We start from the raw sequence: 15,511 nt of genomic DNA, 5'->3' as shown, positions 1-15,511 counted from the left end.
TTCACCCAACATCTCCAATCTGACACTTCCTGGGCAGGCCCTCATCATCTCGCACCTTTGGCTGTTCATTACATCTGACTCTGTGTGTCCCCATGTTGGGACTTCCTGGCAAAGATACCGATTTGCCATTTCTTTCTCAAACACATTTTACAGATGAGGAAACTGAGGTAAACAAGGTTAAGCGGCTTGCCCAGGGTCACACAAGGTCAGATTTGAACTCAGGATGATGAGCCTTTCTGACTCCAGGTCCGGTGCTCCACCCATGGCACATGGCACTTAGCTGCTCTGCTCTGTCTCACACTTCGATTTCTGGTTACTCTCCTTGTCTTTCCCCTCTCAGCTGCCAAAGTGATCTTCCCAAGGGCGGGCCTGATCCTGTCATCCAGCCCATTTAATGAGCTCCCAGGATAATCCAGGATAAGATGCTACATTTTCCTTTTAAAGTACTGTGCGACCTTTTCCTTCCTTGTTTCCCTTTCCCATTAATCCCTACACCTTGTCCCACTCCATAAATCTACACACCCTCTATACCCCACCTTATCCTATTTTCCTCCCCTTATTTCTTTATAGATTTTAGAGGATGCTGTACCCTTCATGGTGTGTGTGTGTGTGTGTGTGTGTGTGTGTGCGCGCACGCACACACATATATCTGTCTATTTAAAATACATATTTGTGTGTGTATGTGTCTTTGTATGTATAATGGAGAGAAAAAGAGAGTTCCTTATTTAATGTATTCCTTGTAAGTTTTCAGAACTATCAGCCCTTTTCCCCCATCTAATGACTCTGTGTCACTTCTTTCTCTGCACATCATTTGTACAGCATAATTACTGTTTTTAGCTTTTCCTCGATAGTATTGTTTTTTAAAGTCAGTTCAAACTCAGCTCTATCCCAGTCTTTTTTTTTTTTTTTGAGCTACCTAATTACTGATGTCAATCTTAAACATATGATATACATTTCCATGTAACATAAGCAATTTATCTTTGTTGAATCCCTGGAAATTAATCTTTGATGTTGATTCTTATTTGTTCTATTTTCTATTAAATACATATTTGGTTAGGACAAAGTCCTGAAATCTCCTAAAATCTACAAGTTCCTTGAATGTCCATTTTTTGTTTGTTTAATATTATAGTTTTACTGGATATGGTATTTTTGACCATAGGCCTAGTTCTTTTGATTGTCAATATATATTATTCTAGGAACTGTGGTCTTTTATTGTGGCTGTTGATAAATCCTATATAATTCTAATTGTAGCTGTAGCTACAATATGTTTGAATTTTGTTATTGTTATTCCTTGGAGAATTGTCTCTTTGATCTGGGAGCTTCAAAGTTTAGCAGTGATATTACTGTGTATTTTCCATGCAGGATCCTTTTGGTGGATTTTTGTTTTTCCTATTGGTACTTTTACTTCATGTCCTATCATTCCAGGACAATTTTCTTTGATTATTATTTGCATTATTGTGTTAAGGTTTTTTGGGGGCGGGGCACAATTTTCAGGTATTCCAATTATTCTTATGTATTTTCTATTTTTTTAATCTGCATTTTTGTTTTGTTATTTCCTGATATCTTATAGCTTCACTGACTGCTCCTTGCCCAATTCTAATTTTCTTTCCTTCCCTCCTTCCTTCCTTTCCTTCCTTCCTTCCTTCTCTTCCTTCCTTCCTTTCCTTCCTCCCTCCCTCCCTCCCTCCCCTTCCTTCCTTCCTTCCTTCCTCCCTCCCTCCCTCCCTTCCTCCCTCCCTCCCTCCCCTCCCTCCCCTCCCTCCCTCCCTCCCTCCCTCCCTCCCTCCCTCCCTCCCTCCCTCCCTCCCTCCCTCCCTCCCTCCCTCCCTTCCTTCCTTCCTTCCTTCCTTCCTTCCTTCCTTCCTTCTTTCCTTCCTTCCTTCCTTCCTTCCTTCCTTCCTTCCTTCCTTCCTTCCTTCCTTCCTTCCTTCCTTCTTTCCTTCTTTTCCTTCCTTCCTTCCTCAATTAGGGTTAAGTGACTTGCCCAGGGTCACACAGCTAGGAAGTGTTAAATGTCTGAGACCAGATTTGAACTCAGGTCCTCCTGACTTAAGGGTTAGTGCTCTATCCACTGTGCCACTTAGCTGCCCCCCAATTGTAATTTTCAAAGAATCATTTTCTTCTTTAAGATTCTGTATTTTATTACTCTTTGCGATAAAAGAAGTTTTGTTTTTTTTTTTTGTTTTTTTTTTAACTTCACTGATCCCCTTTGAAAGTGAACCTAGGTCTTCTCTATTTCCATAGTAAGTTTCTATGATTGGGTTCACTGTTCTTTGGCTGTTCATTTAAAAAAAAGAAACCTAGTCATAGAAATACCTCTAATCTTAGGATGGGGAGGGGATGATTCCTTCACTTCAGATTCTCCTCTGACCCAGAACCCCAAATCAAAAGCTCCCCCTCCTGTACATGCCTACAGCCAGCAGCGTCCCTGCTCCCCTACTTCTGCACTCCCAGTGTGTTGGGTCCTTCCCACCCAGGGTTTGGCTGTGCAACACAGCTGAGACTGGCATTCCTGATCAGCAGAGATTCCCTCTGCTCTGACTCAGAACTCTGACTTCCCATGTTGTCTGGGAGGTGATTATCTCTATTTTCTGTGCACAGGCTATCCCTCATTCCTAGCCTGTAATTTCCCTTCCTCTTTTCTTCATATCTTTATTTTCTTTCAAAGCTCAGCTTTCTTTCAAAGCGCCACTTCCTATAGGAAGCATATTCTGGGCCCCAGCCTTCCTTAGTAAGTCCCCTTCCCCAGAAATTACTTTGTATGTACTGTGCATGTGTTTTGTGTTTATTTTAATCTTCATACAGTCTCAGCCCCCACACTTCCTTAATAGAATATAAACTCCTTGAAGGCAGGTACTGTTTTGTTTTTGGAACTCCAAGACAACGAGTAGACCATTGGATAGCATATTGGAGTCAAGAATTTACCAGCTATGTGACCTAAGGAAAGTCAGCCTTTCCTTGCCTCAGTTTCCCCATCTATAACAATGGGATAATAAGGTCCCCATTGTCCCAGTGTTATTGTGGGGATCAAATGGGATAACATTTGTGAAATATACTACAAACCTTAAAAGCTTTCTATAAATGCTAGCTGTTTTATTTAGCACAGTGCTTAACACACAGTAGGCAATTAAATACTTGTTAAATTGAATCAAGTTGAATAAAATCTTGAATTGGGATAGAGAACTTTTAAGTTAATGGAAAGGAGAGACAAAGACAGAATTATAAAAGAAGAATGGACAAGATTTTGCATCTGGTTGGAGGTGGAAATGTAGGATTAGGAAACAGCAAGCAAAGACTCCATCCAGGGTTACCAACCTGGGTGACTGCTAGGACTGGAGGGATGGTGGTACCCTCATCCGATGGAAACTTTGGAGGTGGGGGAAGATTAAAGTAATAAATATTAGGAATTTTTTTGGTCTGTCCATAGCCCAGGGCAATGGGCACTATATAGGACCAAGAAGAGGAGCTGGGACCATTTCAGACTTGTCCACTTTGTAATCTCTGGGCCTCTTGTGTAAGAGGAGAAAGTTGGCCTAAATGCTCATTCCCCACTCTGACACTCACCAGTTGTATGATTCCCAGAAAAATACATTTACTCTTATTTTCCGTTTTCTCTTCTATAAAATTAAGATAGCCATAGGTACCCTACCCATCATCTCCCAGCCCAATGCCTGGCACCTAAGAAGCAGTTAATAAATGCTTCTTGACCTGACTCAACTTGAGAAAGCTCTATAAATTTGTCTCACAATTACTTTCTAGGTGAGATATTTTTGGCAGAGTGTTGCTTTGTGTTGGCAAGAGATTTAGGTCCTGAGAAAGCCATCAGGATGAAAGCCATTTTGCTTTCTTCATCTGTAAAAGGTTTATTTTTTGTTTTGTTGTTCATTTATTTTAGTTCTATCATTCATCCTTCATGAACCCAATTTGAGATTTTTCTTGATAAAGACATTGGAATAGTTTGCCCATTTCCTTTTCTAGTGCATTTTACAGATGAGGAAACTGAGAGTTAAGTGACTTGTTTAGAGTCACACAGATAGTGAATGTCTGTGGCCAGATCTCAACTTAAGAAGATGAGTCTTCCTGGCTTCAGGACCAGCAGCCTATCCACTGAGCCAGCTAGTTATACTAAAACTAGTCCCTTTAAAAAGGTGCAAAATAATTTTGAAGCACCAGTAAGTCAGCCAACCAACATTTCTTAAGGGTCCACTATGAGTCAGGCACTGTATTAAGGTAATTCCTGCCCTCAAGTAGCTCATAATCTAATGGCAGGGTGGGGGGGAGGACAAGCAAAGAATCCCATCTTTTTCACTGATCTACCAAAGAGGTCCATGACATTAAAAGGACAGAGAGAGATTCTGTTGTAGTCTTAACTTCCTCAACTAAAAGCAAGCAAACAAATCTATACAAATAAGCTACATGCAAGACACATAGGACATAAGCAACAAAGGAGGGAATGTGAATTAAGAGGAATTGGGACTGACTTCTTTTAGAAAGTGGGGTTTTAGTTGGGACTTTAATGAAATTGTGCATGTAAAAAGCGGGGAGCATTCTAAGCATGGGAGTAGTAGTCAGAGAAAATGAAGATTAACACCATTTTTTCAGACAGCTACCAATATTTGAAATATGTGTGGAGGTCCTAAGGAATTTGGAATGTATTAGCCTCATGGGTTTAGTGTGTCTTATTAATAATCCTATGATTCATGATATAATGGATAATTATAGCTAATATAATTAAGAATAACTGACCTTGGAATGATTTTATCTTTGTCTTATTATTCTCACAATCCTGTGACATAGCTATTGTTATTATTGTCATTGTAAAGTTGAGTGAACTTAGATGAAGAGTAATTAAATGACTTGTTCAGAGTCACATAGCTAGTAAACATCTGAGGCAGGATTCAAACTCAGGTCTTTCCGAGTATATATGTTTGTGTGTGTATATGTAAAAAAAAAAAAAAAAAAATATATATATATATATATATATATATATATATATATATATATGCATGTATAATATATACATGATATATATGCTATATCTGTAGGTAATATATATTATATTATATATTGGTATATATTTATATATTATATATACAATATAATATATACAATATAATACACACAGTTTAATGTATAATATATACTACATATGATATATCTTATATGATATATAGCTATATACTGTGTATGGAGACATATAAAATATATACACACCACATATATATGTATATATTGGCATATATATTTACACAATATATTATACATATATTCAATATGATATATAATGTCTTATATACAATATATGTTATATTGTAATACCTCATATACAATATAATAAACACAGTTTAATATGTAGTACATATATGATATGTGGTTACATACTGTGAATAGGTACATATAAAATATGCATACAAATATGTATATATTGGTATATATTCACATGACACATATACAATATAACATGCTATATATTGCTATGTAATTATTATATACATATATACCATATACTATATATTGGAATGTAACATATTATATACAATATAATAGACACAGTTTCATATATAATATATAGTTACATACTGTGCATGTATACATATAAAATATACACACATACATATATATATATAGGCATATACATTTACACAATATATTTAATGTATACAATATAATACATATTGCAATGTTATATATTATATACAATATAATAGATACACAATTTAATATATAATACATATATAATGTAGAGTTACATATATTTGTGAACATGAGTGTATAATATATGTATATATGTATATGCACATAAATATATAAACAAACATGTGTATTTGTATATATTTGCACAATATAATATGTTACACAGATACATCACATAAAACATATTGCAATGCAATATATACAATATAATAGGAGCATAATTTAATATATAATGCAATATAATACACATATTAAATAATACAGTTATATATTTATGCATGTGTGCGTGGGTGTGGGAGTGTTTGTGTGCTCAGATCTTGGTTATTTCAGCATTAGGCCAGTCCACATCTCTGGAATTTCCTCACCATGTTCAAACTCTTTGACATTAATGTGTTCTTCTCTGGGCCAGAAAAGAGGTGGGGGTGGCCAAAGGCCATTTCAAAGACTCCTGCTCCACTTCCTTGTGTTGCATCAGTTCAAGGAAAGGAGAAAGGGTTATAAGCCTTCTGCCCTGACAGGCAGTGTATGCCCACCCAAGGTGCCATGAGAGCATCATTCTTCAAACAGAAGGAGCCTGGGGCAAAGCCTTTAGTTTGAACTCCTCTGGGTTCAGTGAAGAGGGGGAGGTCCCTGCCCTGCCTACATTCAATGGCATCTCTGAGAAGGACAAAATGAGCCTCCAGCTTCCTCTGTGAGCCTCCGAGCTGGGCTGGTAGTGATGAGTTGCCATGATGTGCTGCTGTTTCATCACTTGAAGCTTCAGGGTCAAGACACAAATGTCATCTTGGGGAATGTTTCCCAACTCTCTTACCAACATGCCCTGGCCAAGGCTAACCTGTTAAACATCACTGCCATCGGCCCTAAGAGCTTGTGATGTTCAATCTGTTCCTCCCAAAAGCACTTTTCACAAGAGAGATAATTGTAAAAAGCATCACAAGAAAATCACTGTCTTTCCTTGCTGTGGGTTAAGTAGGGGAAAGAACAGATTGTTCTGGAAAAGTGCCCCAAGTTCATGGCTATTGAACTACAGGGAGGCAAGACTACTTGAAATAAACCTTAAAAAACCAAAACGTTCTAGTCACAAAGTTTCTAACTTGAAATAGTTTAGGTTACAAAAAGTACAACACACTAAAAGGGTCTAAACCTCTAGTCTAAAAGGCAATTCTAATTAAAGACAAAATGCATCTCTAGGTAAAAAATTTGCATGTAGATAGATGTAACTTTTCTTTATGTTGACTCAGCTCAGAATCAATTAAAAGGTCCCCACAGCAATACCAAAGTAGTAATAAAAACAATGTAAATACCAGATGGACTGATTTTTAAATCTAGTTATATAAATATAGCAAAAAGGTAGAGAACAATAAAGACAGAATGTGGCTATATAAATAATGTTTTTCAGAATCTGTCAATATACTAATTTTTTGTTTAACTTCTTTACAAGGGAGATTTAAATTTGGGAAGTAGGTATTATCATTAATAACCTTTTTTTAAAAATCAGTGTACAGGGACAGCTAGATGGCACAGTGGACAGAGCACTGGTCCTGAAGTCAAGAGGATCTGAGTTCAAATCCGGCCTCAAATACTTAATATTTCCTAGCTGTGTGACCTCGGCAAGTCACTTAACCCCAATTGCCTTGGCAAAAAAACAAAACAAAAAACAAAAATTTTAAAAATCGGTGTATGATGGAGCTAAGATTGCTTCCACAGAATTTGTATAAAATATACAGATATATCCAAAAGTTAACAATCAAGTCTCACCCATTAAAAGAATTACAAAATTAAAAAAAGAGGAAAAGACCATAAGACTCAGGTGTGATGGTTAGTATTCATTCCACATAACTAATATTGGAATGTTCTTTTCTCTGAGTAGAAAGGTGGTGGGCCATGAGTACAAAATGTGCCATATTCCTCAAGGACGGTTGATATAGTTGATAAATTTGCTTAACTCTTATGTTGTTCTTCTGTGTTATAAGAAAGGTATGCTATAGATGGTAAGGGAAGGGAGGAAACAAGCACTTATTAAGTGTCTATTACATGCTAGTTACTGTGCTAACTGTTTTAGAATTAATATCTCATTTGATTTTTCCCAACAAACTTGGGAATTTTGTTGTTAAGTTGTTTTTCAGTTCTCTTCAATTCTCTGTGACCCCATTTGGGGTTTTCTTGGCAAAAATAATAGGTATGGCTTATTATTTCCTTCTCCAGCTCCTTTTACAGATGAGGAAACTGAGGCAGAGTTCAGTGACTTTCCTATAGTCACACAATTAGTGTCTGAGGCTGCATTTGGACTCATGAAGATGTGTATTCTTGAATCTGAGTCCAGTGCCTATCCAATGTGAAATCTATCTTCCCACCTTGATAGGTGTTGTCATTAATACTTATTATTTATCCTTTGTTCTTGAAAAGGATCATGACATCAGGGAGGGACCATGAGTTGCAAGTAAATTGGATTTAAGTGAAGGCTGGCTGTGCAAATCATCAGCCTCACTTTCTCCTCCAGAGCCATCTGGGTCCAGTGGCAAGATAAAGATCAGAAGGACTAGAATTGATCATTTATAGTTGAGGAAACAAGGCACAGAGTCACACAGCTAAGTTTTTAAGGTTAGATTTGAACTCAGGGCTTCCTGTCTCCAAGCCCATCACACTATTCATTGTAACACCAACTGTCTGGGAGTTAGACGTAGATGTAATATAAAAATAAATATGAACTAATGAAGTACTTTTAAAAATTGGTTAAGAGTCATTGAGCCAAAGATTAATGAAAGATACAATGTGAGATGTGGATCCAAATGCCTTTCTCACCAAATTGACATGCCATTTTCCCAAATACATTTCTTAAATAATATGTTCCTCAGTTTTTATTTTCTAAATAAAAGTCTGTCAATAATGCTTTGTATACATGTGGTTGGATATCTAGCATCTATTGATTTGTTTCTCTAGTTTTTACTCAATAACACAGTTTTGATGATAACTGCTTTGTAATATATTTTGAAGTCTAGGAGCATGAGAGTCTTTTTATCAGCTTTTCTCTGTGCCCTTTAATATTCTTGCCCATATTTCCATATAAAATTCATTATAATTTTGAATAGTTCTATAAAAGAAACCCCTTGGTGTTTTGATTAGTGTTGCATTAAAGTAGATAAATTATTTGGGGGAGTATTGTCATTTTTACTATATTAATCCAACTCATCCATGAATATTAGTGTCTCCTCCATCCCCCAGTTATTTAGGTCTTTCTTTAAATCGGTCATTAGAGTTTTATGAGAGGCAGCATGTCAGAGGGTTAGCATTGGCTTCAGAGTCAGGAAGCTAGAGGTTCAAAACCTACTGTGATAAATATCATAAGTGTCAGTGGGCTAAACAACTAAACACTGTGAAATAATTTCTAATCCACATTGGTTAGAGAGTCCCTCCAACTGAGAATGTCCCTTTTATCAACAAAACAACAAAGATATGTATGTATGTATGTAGCATAAATATATGTGTAGATATATCTGTGTACATGTTTGTGTATATGTAAGTATAAAGTGATCCATTTACAGATCCTTTGGAGTCCCATTCACTAATATTTTATAATTTTTTCTGTTGTAAATTAGGTTTCTTGATCTTTATCACTAGTTAAGTATAAATGCTAATGACTTGTAAGGGCTCTTATAGCCTTTGGTTTTGCCAAACTTATGTCTCTGATTATTTTAATTGAGACATTTGAATTTTCTATCTATCCTTATGGGTCTTCTGCCAAGAATAATATTTTGACTTCTTCATTTTCTTTTTCTCCTTTTTAATGAATTTTATTCTGCTTTGTCGATAGATTGAAATGGCTAGAATTTCCCATTTCTGTTGTTGTTTGATTGTTTCAGTCATATCCAATTCCTCATGATCTCATTTGGGGTTTTATTGGCAAAGATGCTGTAGTGGTTTGCCACTTTCTTCTCCAGCTTATTTTACAGATGAGGAAACTGAGGTGATTCACTCAAGGTTATATAGCAAGTAATGTCAGGCTAGATTTGAACTCAGAAAGATGAATCTTCTTGACTTCAGACTCAGAACTCTATATAGCTACCTCCCACTACTATGTCGAATTAAAAATAATATAAATGGGTTTTCTAAATTTGTTTGCTCCTGTTTTTAATGGTGTATCTAATATTTTCTAGATGTCTTTTCATATATTGAAAGTTTGTGTGTGTATGTGTATGTGTGTGTGTATGTGTGTGTATTAGGACTGAAAACTTTTTTAACCAGTCTTCTTGGATACATTAATATGGGTTTATTTGTTTTTTAAAAATATTTTTGATGACCTATATCTTATCTTTGGTAGCCTTTTTGATATTGAACTATTCTTGCCTAGTATAAACTTTGTTTAATTATAGGGAATAATTTTCTTACATGTTGCTATATTTTATTAGGTAATATTGTATTTCCTATTTTTTACATATGCAATAGAAAAATACTTTTATTTTGTGTTATCTTTAACTGTTTTTAAAATCAATAACATGTTGATCTCATAAGAGGTCCTATAAAATAATTTTTCTCTGTTTTTGTTCATCAATCTTTGTAAAAGAGGACCAATGCTATCACAAGCCTGATGTCTTGACTTGCACATGAATTGGTTATAAATGAGGCAGTCATTGACCTCTCTCCTTCAGTCATCATAATCTATATAAAATAGGGATTACTTAGTTTTGGCTCAGTTTTAAGCAATTCTATCATAAGACCATTTGGAAGCAATTTCTTTGATTTTTTTTTTTTTGAAGAAACAATGTGTCATTTCTTCTGTAATTTGTTATTTCATTTCTTTAGAATTCATCTATTTAAATGAATTTGTTTTCTGTTCTAGCAGTTTTTAACAATTTATATTTTGTAAGTAACCATCCATTTCTTTTAAATTCCCTCATTTGTTAAAATGTAGTTTCAGGTAGTTTTCTCTAGTAATAGTCCTAATTTCTTTTATATTTATTGTGATTCTATTTGTTGTGTTTTTTTTTTTCAGTCTGCATATTTCCTAATTTGTATTTTCTCTTTTTTTCAAATTGAGATGTTAAATAGTTTGTCTTTTTCTCACTGTTCTTTTTTCATATCTACTTTATAATATCCCTTTTTAAACTTTCCTTTGAATGAAGGCTTTCTCTTTCTAGCTTAATGAAAGGCTAATCTATGTATTTTCTTCTTTTCTTATCAGTTATTAGATTTAAGTCTAAGAACTACTTTGACTTCAATTCACAGATTTTGATATGTGGTATTATTGTTCTCATTGTCTTTTAAATTGTATTTTATTTTTATTTCCTTCTTTTATATGTAATTTCTATGTAGTTATATTTTTGGTTAATATTAGCTATTTAATTCTAATTTATTGCATTGTACTATATAATATGGCATGCATAATTTCATCACTCTCATTTTTCTGGGACTCTTTTATGATCAAATTTTGTGTGTTTTTATGTGTATTATAAAAATACATATTAATTACCTTCTCCCATTTAGTTGTCTATGTCAATCAATTGATCACCATTTATTAATTGCCTACAAGGTTCTAGGCCCTATATTAGGTACTAGAAATAAAATTACAAATATGAAAAAGTTCCTGCCCTTGAGAAGCCTTTATACATTTTCTGATGCCAATTAGTTTAATAAGCAGCTTAAATAAATGATTTCTTTATTAATCTTTTAATTATTTTTACATTCTGATAATGGAGGGCTAAGGTCTCCTATTATATTTTTCTCTTTTCCTGCTTACAATCAGATAATCCTCTTTTCAAAATATTATTGGAAAATTTTTGTGCCTTTATATTAATAAATATTACATATTTATTGTGCATTTTTATTTTACTATTAAGTAATATCTTGTTTCTTTTTCTACTTTGAATTGGCATTACTTTTACCTCTCCTTTTTTTGAACTTGTAGTAGCATAATCTATTTAAAAGCAACCTGTTGATTTCTATCAAGGCATGACATTTTCTAATAAATGTCCTTACTGTAAACAGTCTGTGGATTTTATTTCTTGCTTCACTATGTAATTCTTTTTTTCTTTTATTGGAGAATTCATATCATTCACACTTATTGCTATAAGTGAGTCTAAAGGAAAATAATCTCCTTGAAAATAAACTGTTTCATTTTTACCTTTGTATTCCTAGGATCTAGTACCAACCAAAGTATAGATGATGTTTAATAAATAGTTGTTGATTGATTGAAATAATAAATCTAATTTTTATTCTAACATTTTCTCTAGTTATTCTTGAGTCTGTCTAAAGGGAATGAAATCTATCTTAATCTTTTCTATCTACTTCCACTATGAAAACTATAATAGAATATTAAATGAAACAAATTATATATCTTTTGATAAAATACTAATTCTCATTCTTCAAGGTTCAATCCTTTTTTAAATTATTATTTTAGAAAGACAAAGTTTGCCTTTGGAATTGACAACTCTTCTTTCCTTTTCTGTTTCTCCCATTTATTTTTAATGTTATTTTATGCTATTTGATTTGTCTTTTGTTTTGAAATGATCTGTATTCTGAATTATTAGTAAAAGTAAACATGTTGGTGGGAGATTAAATATTGTAAACTTGGGGTAGCTTTCTTAGTAGCTTCCATGTAAGAGGGGATGTTTACAGATACATTACACAGAAAAATTGTTTAGCAAGATATAGATATCATCACTTCATCTTTGTAAAGTTCCAAATGTATTTGGTCCAAGTATGATTTAGGAGCTGAGCAGCCAGGTGGTACAATGGGTAAAGTACCCACTCGGAGGAAAACTCATCTTCCTGGGTTCAAATCTGGTCTCAGACACTTACTGGCTGTGTGATCCCGGGCAAGTCACTTAACCTTTATTTATTTAAATTTATCATCTGTAAAATGAGCTGGAGAAGGAAATGGCAAAGCAAACCATTCTAGTTTCTTTGCCAAGAACACCCCAAATGGGGTCATAAAGAGTTGGACGCAACTGAAATGCTTAAACAATAACAACTCAAATGAACTAAGAATGCTGTGGATAAATTAAGTAGAGATATAGGCAGGTTTTATTATTTTAAAATTACATTTAAAATACAAATATCTCTGAGACATAATGGTCTGGTTTCAAAGGCTAAAGCATTAAAATAGAGCTCTTTTTTCAATTAATCGATACTGTCTTTACTGGAAACCTTCCCCATCTGCTTTTTTATTCTAGTGTCATTCCACCATTAAATTATTTCCTGTATATAGCTTGCTTTGTATACATTTGCTTGTATGTTAGCTCCCTTCCTTGAGAACAGTGACTATCCTTTGCCTCTTTTTGTATCCCAGATTCTTCACATAATGCCTGGCAAATGATAATAGGCACTTCCCAAATGTCTATTGATTGATGGGATTGATAGAGCCAAAAGCATTAGGTGCTTTTTAAGGTATCCTAGAATTAGAACTTCAAAGTGACCTCAGAGGCTAACTAGTTCAACCTCATCATTTCCATTAAGTCCCACAAAGCTCAAAGAGATCAGAAAGGATAAATTGAGATTTGAACTCAAGATTTCTTACTCCAGAGGCAGCATTTGTAATACTCGGCTTCTAGATATGAAGGATGTGAGCTGAAACTGACTCTGATGGTGCATTACAATCTGACAGGTAAAAGATTGATGGTTGAAATAAAAGTAACCCATTTAAGACTGTTTCAGGAACACCCATAAACGGGAATTACAATTGCCAAGTGGAAATCAGAGTTCCTGATCTCAATTCCTTTGAATATACGATTTAGTCATTCTGTCCTTCCTAGTAAATCAGACACTTATGTCTTGCTATTTATCTTAGCCCTTCTTCCATTAAAATTAAAGCATGCATGGTGTACTTTAACAGTAAGCAGTCCTAGATGAAATTTAGACTGTTAAAAATACAGATGGAAAAAAATCATACATCATTCTTTTTGAGGCAGCAGTTGGAAAAAAATACCTTAGTGGATAATATCTTTCTTCCCTTTTTTTTCTCTCTTAAGCTTAAGGCTCTGTTTGGCTCCCCACTCCTGGACCTGAACCTAAATATGACTTTTCAAGTGACAGGAGCTGTACCTTCAGGAGGTCTCGATTCCCTTCTAAAATCTCTTTTCATCGAGAAATTCGACCCTGTGGGTGTTCTTCTGATTTCACATGCATGAATGCTTCCATGCCCTCCCACCAGCTAGCACTTAAATCTCTATTAGCCAACATTACTTAAACAAAAGAATTCAGTGATGTCTTGAGAGATCATCCCAGTTAAAGTTTGAGGGTGAATTGTATTGTCTATTGCTTGCACACACGGTTGTGTGAATTTCACTTGCCACCAACCAGCTCTTTTCTATTTCCCTAAAAAAGAGGACCCTGCATGACTATATCTTAATAATGATTTTGTGCCTCTGGCTGATTGTCTCCTGATTACAGCTGCATTGAAGGTGAGCTTTGAGGTAGAAGGAAAAAATTTATAATCATTCTCCATCAGTATGTTGTTGTTCAGTCGTGCCCAACTCTCTGTGACCCCATTTTGGACTTTTCTTGGCAGAAATCTTGCATTGGCTTGCCATTTCTTTCTTCAGCTCCTTTTACAGATGAGGAAACTGAGACAAACTTGCCCAGCATCATAAAGCTAGTAAGTGTCTGAAGTGTTTGAATTCTGGTCTTCCTAATTCAAAGCCTAGTGCTGTATCCATTGGGCTACTTAGAAGCTCTAAACATCCTCTGCCAAACAAATGGCCCTGCATTGAGAGCCAGAGGATCTTGCTTTGAATTCCAGCCCTCCTACCTACATCCTTGTGTGACTGTTGGCTTCCGTTTCCTCATCTGTAAAATGGAGGAGTTAGATTAGATCTCCAAGGTATATTTTGGCTCAGTGAACTTTTAAAGAAAGGTTTTTTTAGCCTTTATTTGTCTGTTTTTATAACACTTTTCAATGTTACAATATTTTTTTTCAAAAACTACATGGAAATTAGGCTAAAGAAATTCCATTTGCTTTTTAGTAGAATCTAATTGTCAATTAAAACTAATACTCTAATCAATATTAATGTAAATAATGATATGTAGGGAACTCTAAGCCTTTTTTGTTTGTCATAAGCACCTTCTCTGATTAGGTTTTAAATATATAAAATTTAAAAAGGAAACCAATTATCTTAAAATGTAATTATCAGAAATATATGTGTGTATAAAGTTTGTAGCCCTCAGATTTAGGAATTCCTGTTTTAAAGGGCTCTCTATTCCATCACTTTAGTCATCTGTAAAAAGTATGGAGATTAAAGCAGCTGACCCTTTTATGATCCCTTTCTGTCAATTGTCAATCCCATGATTCCCCAGATTTTGTCTCCTTCCTTCCATTAATTTCAGACCTTAAGGAGTTGGATGGGAAGAAAGGGATGGAAGATAAGGAAGTGGGCACTGTGTCTTCTTAGAAGAGAGGGAACTGAATAAAAGCCTATACTCTCCCCTTTAATTCCTGCTTCCCAGGGAAACCCACCTTCACTTCCTTCTCCACAGCCATTAATTTAGAAGAAGAAGAGCTTCAGAAATGTGTTTCTTCTGGTAGAATTTCTCCCCAAATTAATATAGCATAAGTTGAGTCTGGATTACTGGGTCCTCTGGGAAATTTAGAAATGGGAGACATGAAGGCACAGTGATGTTGTCGCCCCCATCACATACACAGTCTTACACCAACGCACTCGCACCATCATTTCCAACCCTGTTTTTTGTCATTTTTGTTTCCTGTTTGTTTTTTCACTTGAGGGGAGTTTCCAGACAAACACCTCCTGACTCACCCAGCTGCCAGTGAGTCAGCTTCCTTCTTTTAACAACTTTCAAGAGGTAAATAAGAGAATCCCAGGGCTTT

The 15,511-nt window shown here is 34.9% G+C and overlaps 1 protein-coding gene across 3 annotated transcripts in view; it reads left to right on the top strand.

The window, feature by feature from the left end:
• The window catches only part of SPATA16 (spermatogenesis associated 16), a 295,979-nt gene that overhangs the window by 702 nt on the left and 279,766 nt on the right, over window positions 1-15,511 (top strand). The window lies entirely within an intron of this gene.

The sequence above is a fragment of the Sminthopsis crassicaudata genome, chromosome 3 (genome assembly GCF_048593235.1).
Source record: "Sminthopsis crassicaudata isolate SCR6 chromosome 3, ASM4859323v1, whole genome shotgun sequence".
Classification (NCBI taxonomy): domain Eukaryota; kingdom Metazoa; phylum Chordata; class Mammalia; order Dasyuromorphia; family Dasyuridae; genus Sminthopsis; species Sminthopsis crassicaudata.
This window is presented reverse-complemented; position numbering and strand designations above follow the sequence as displayed.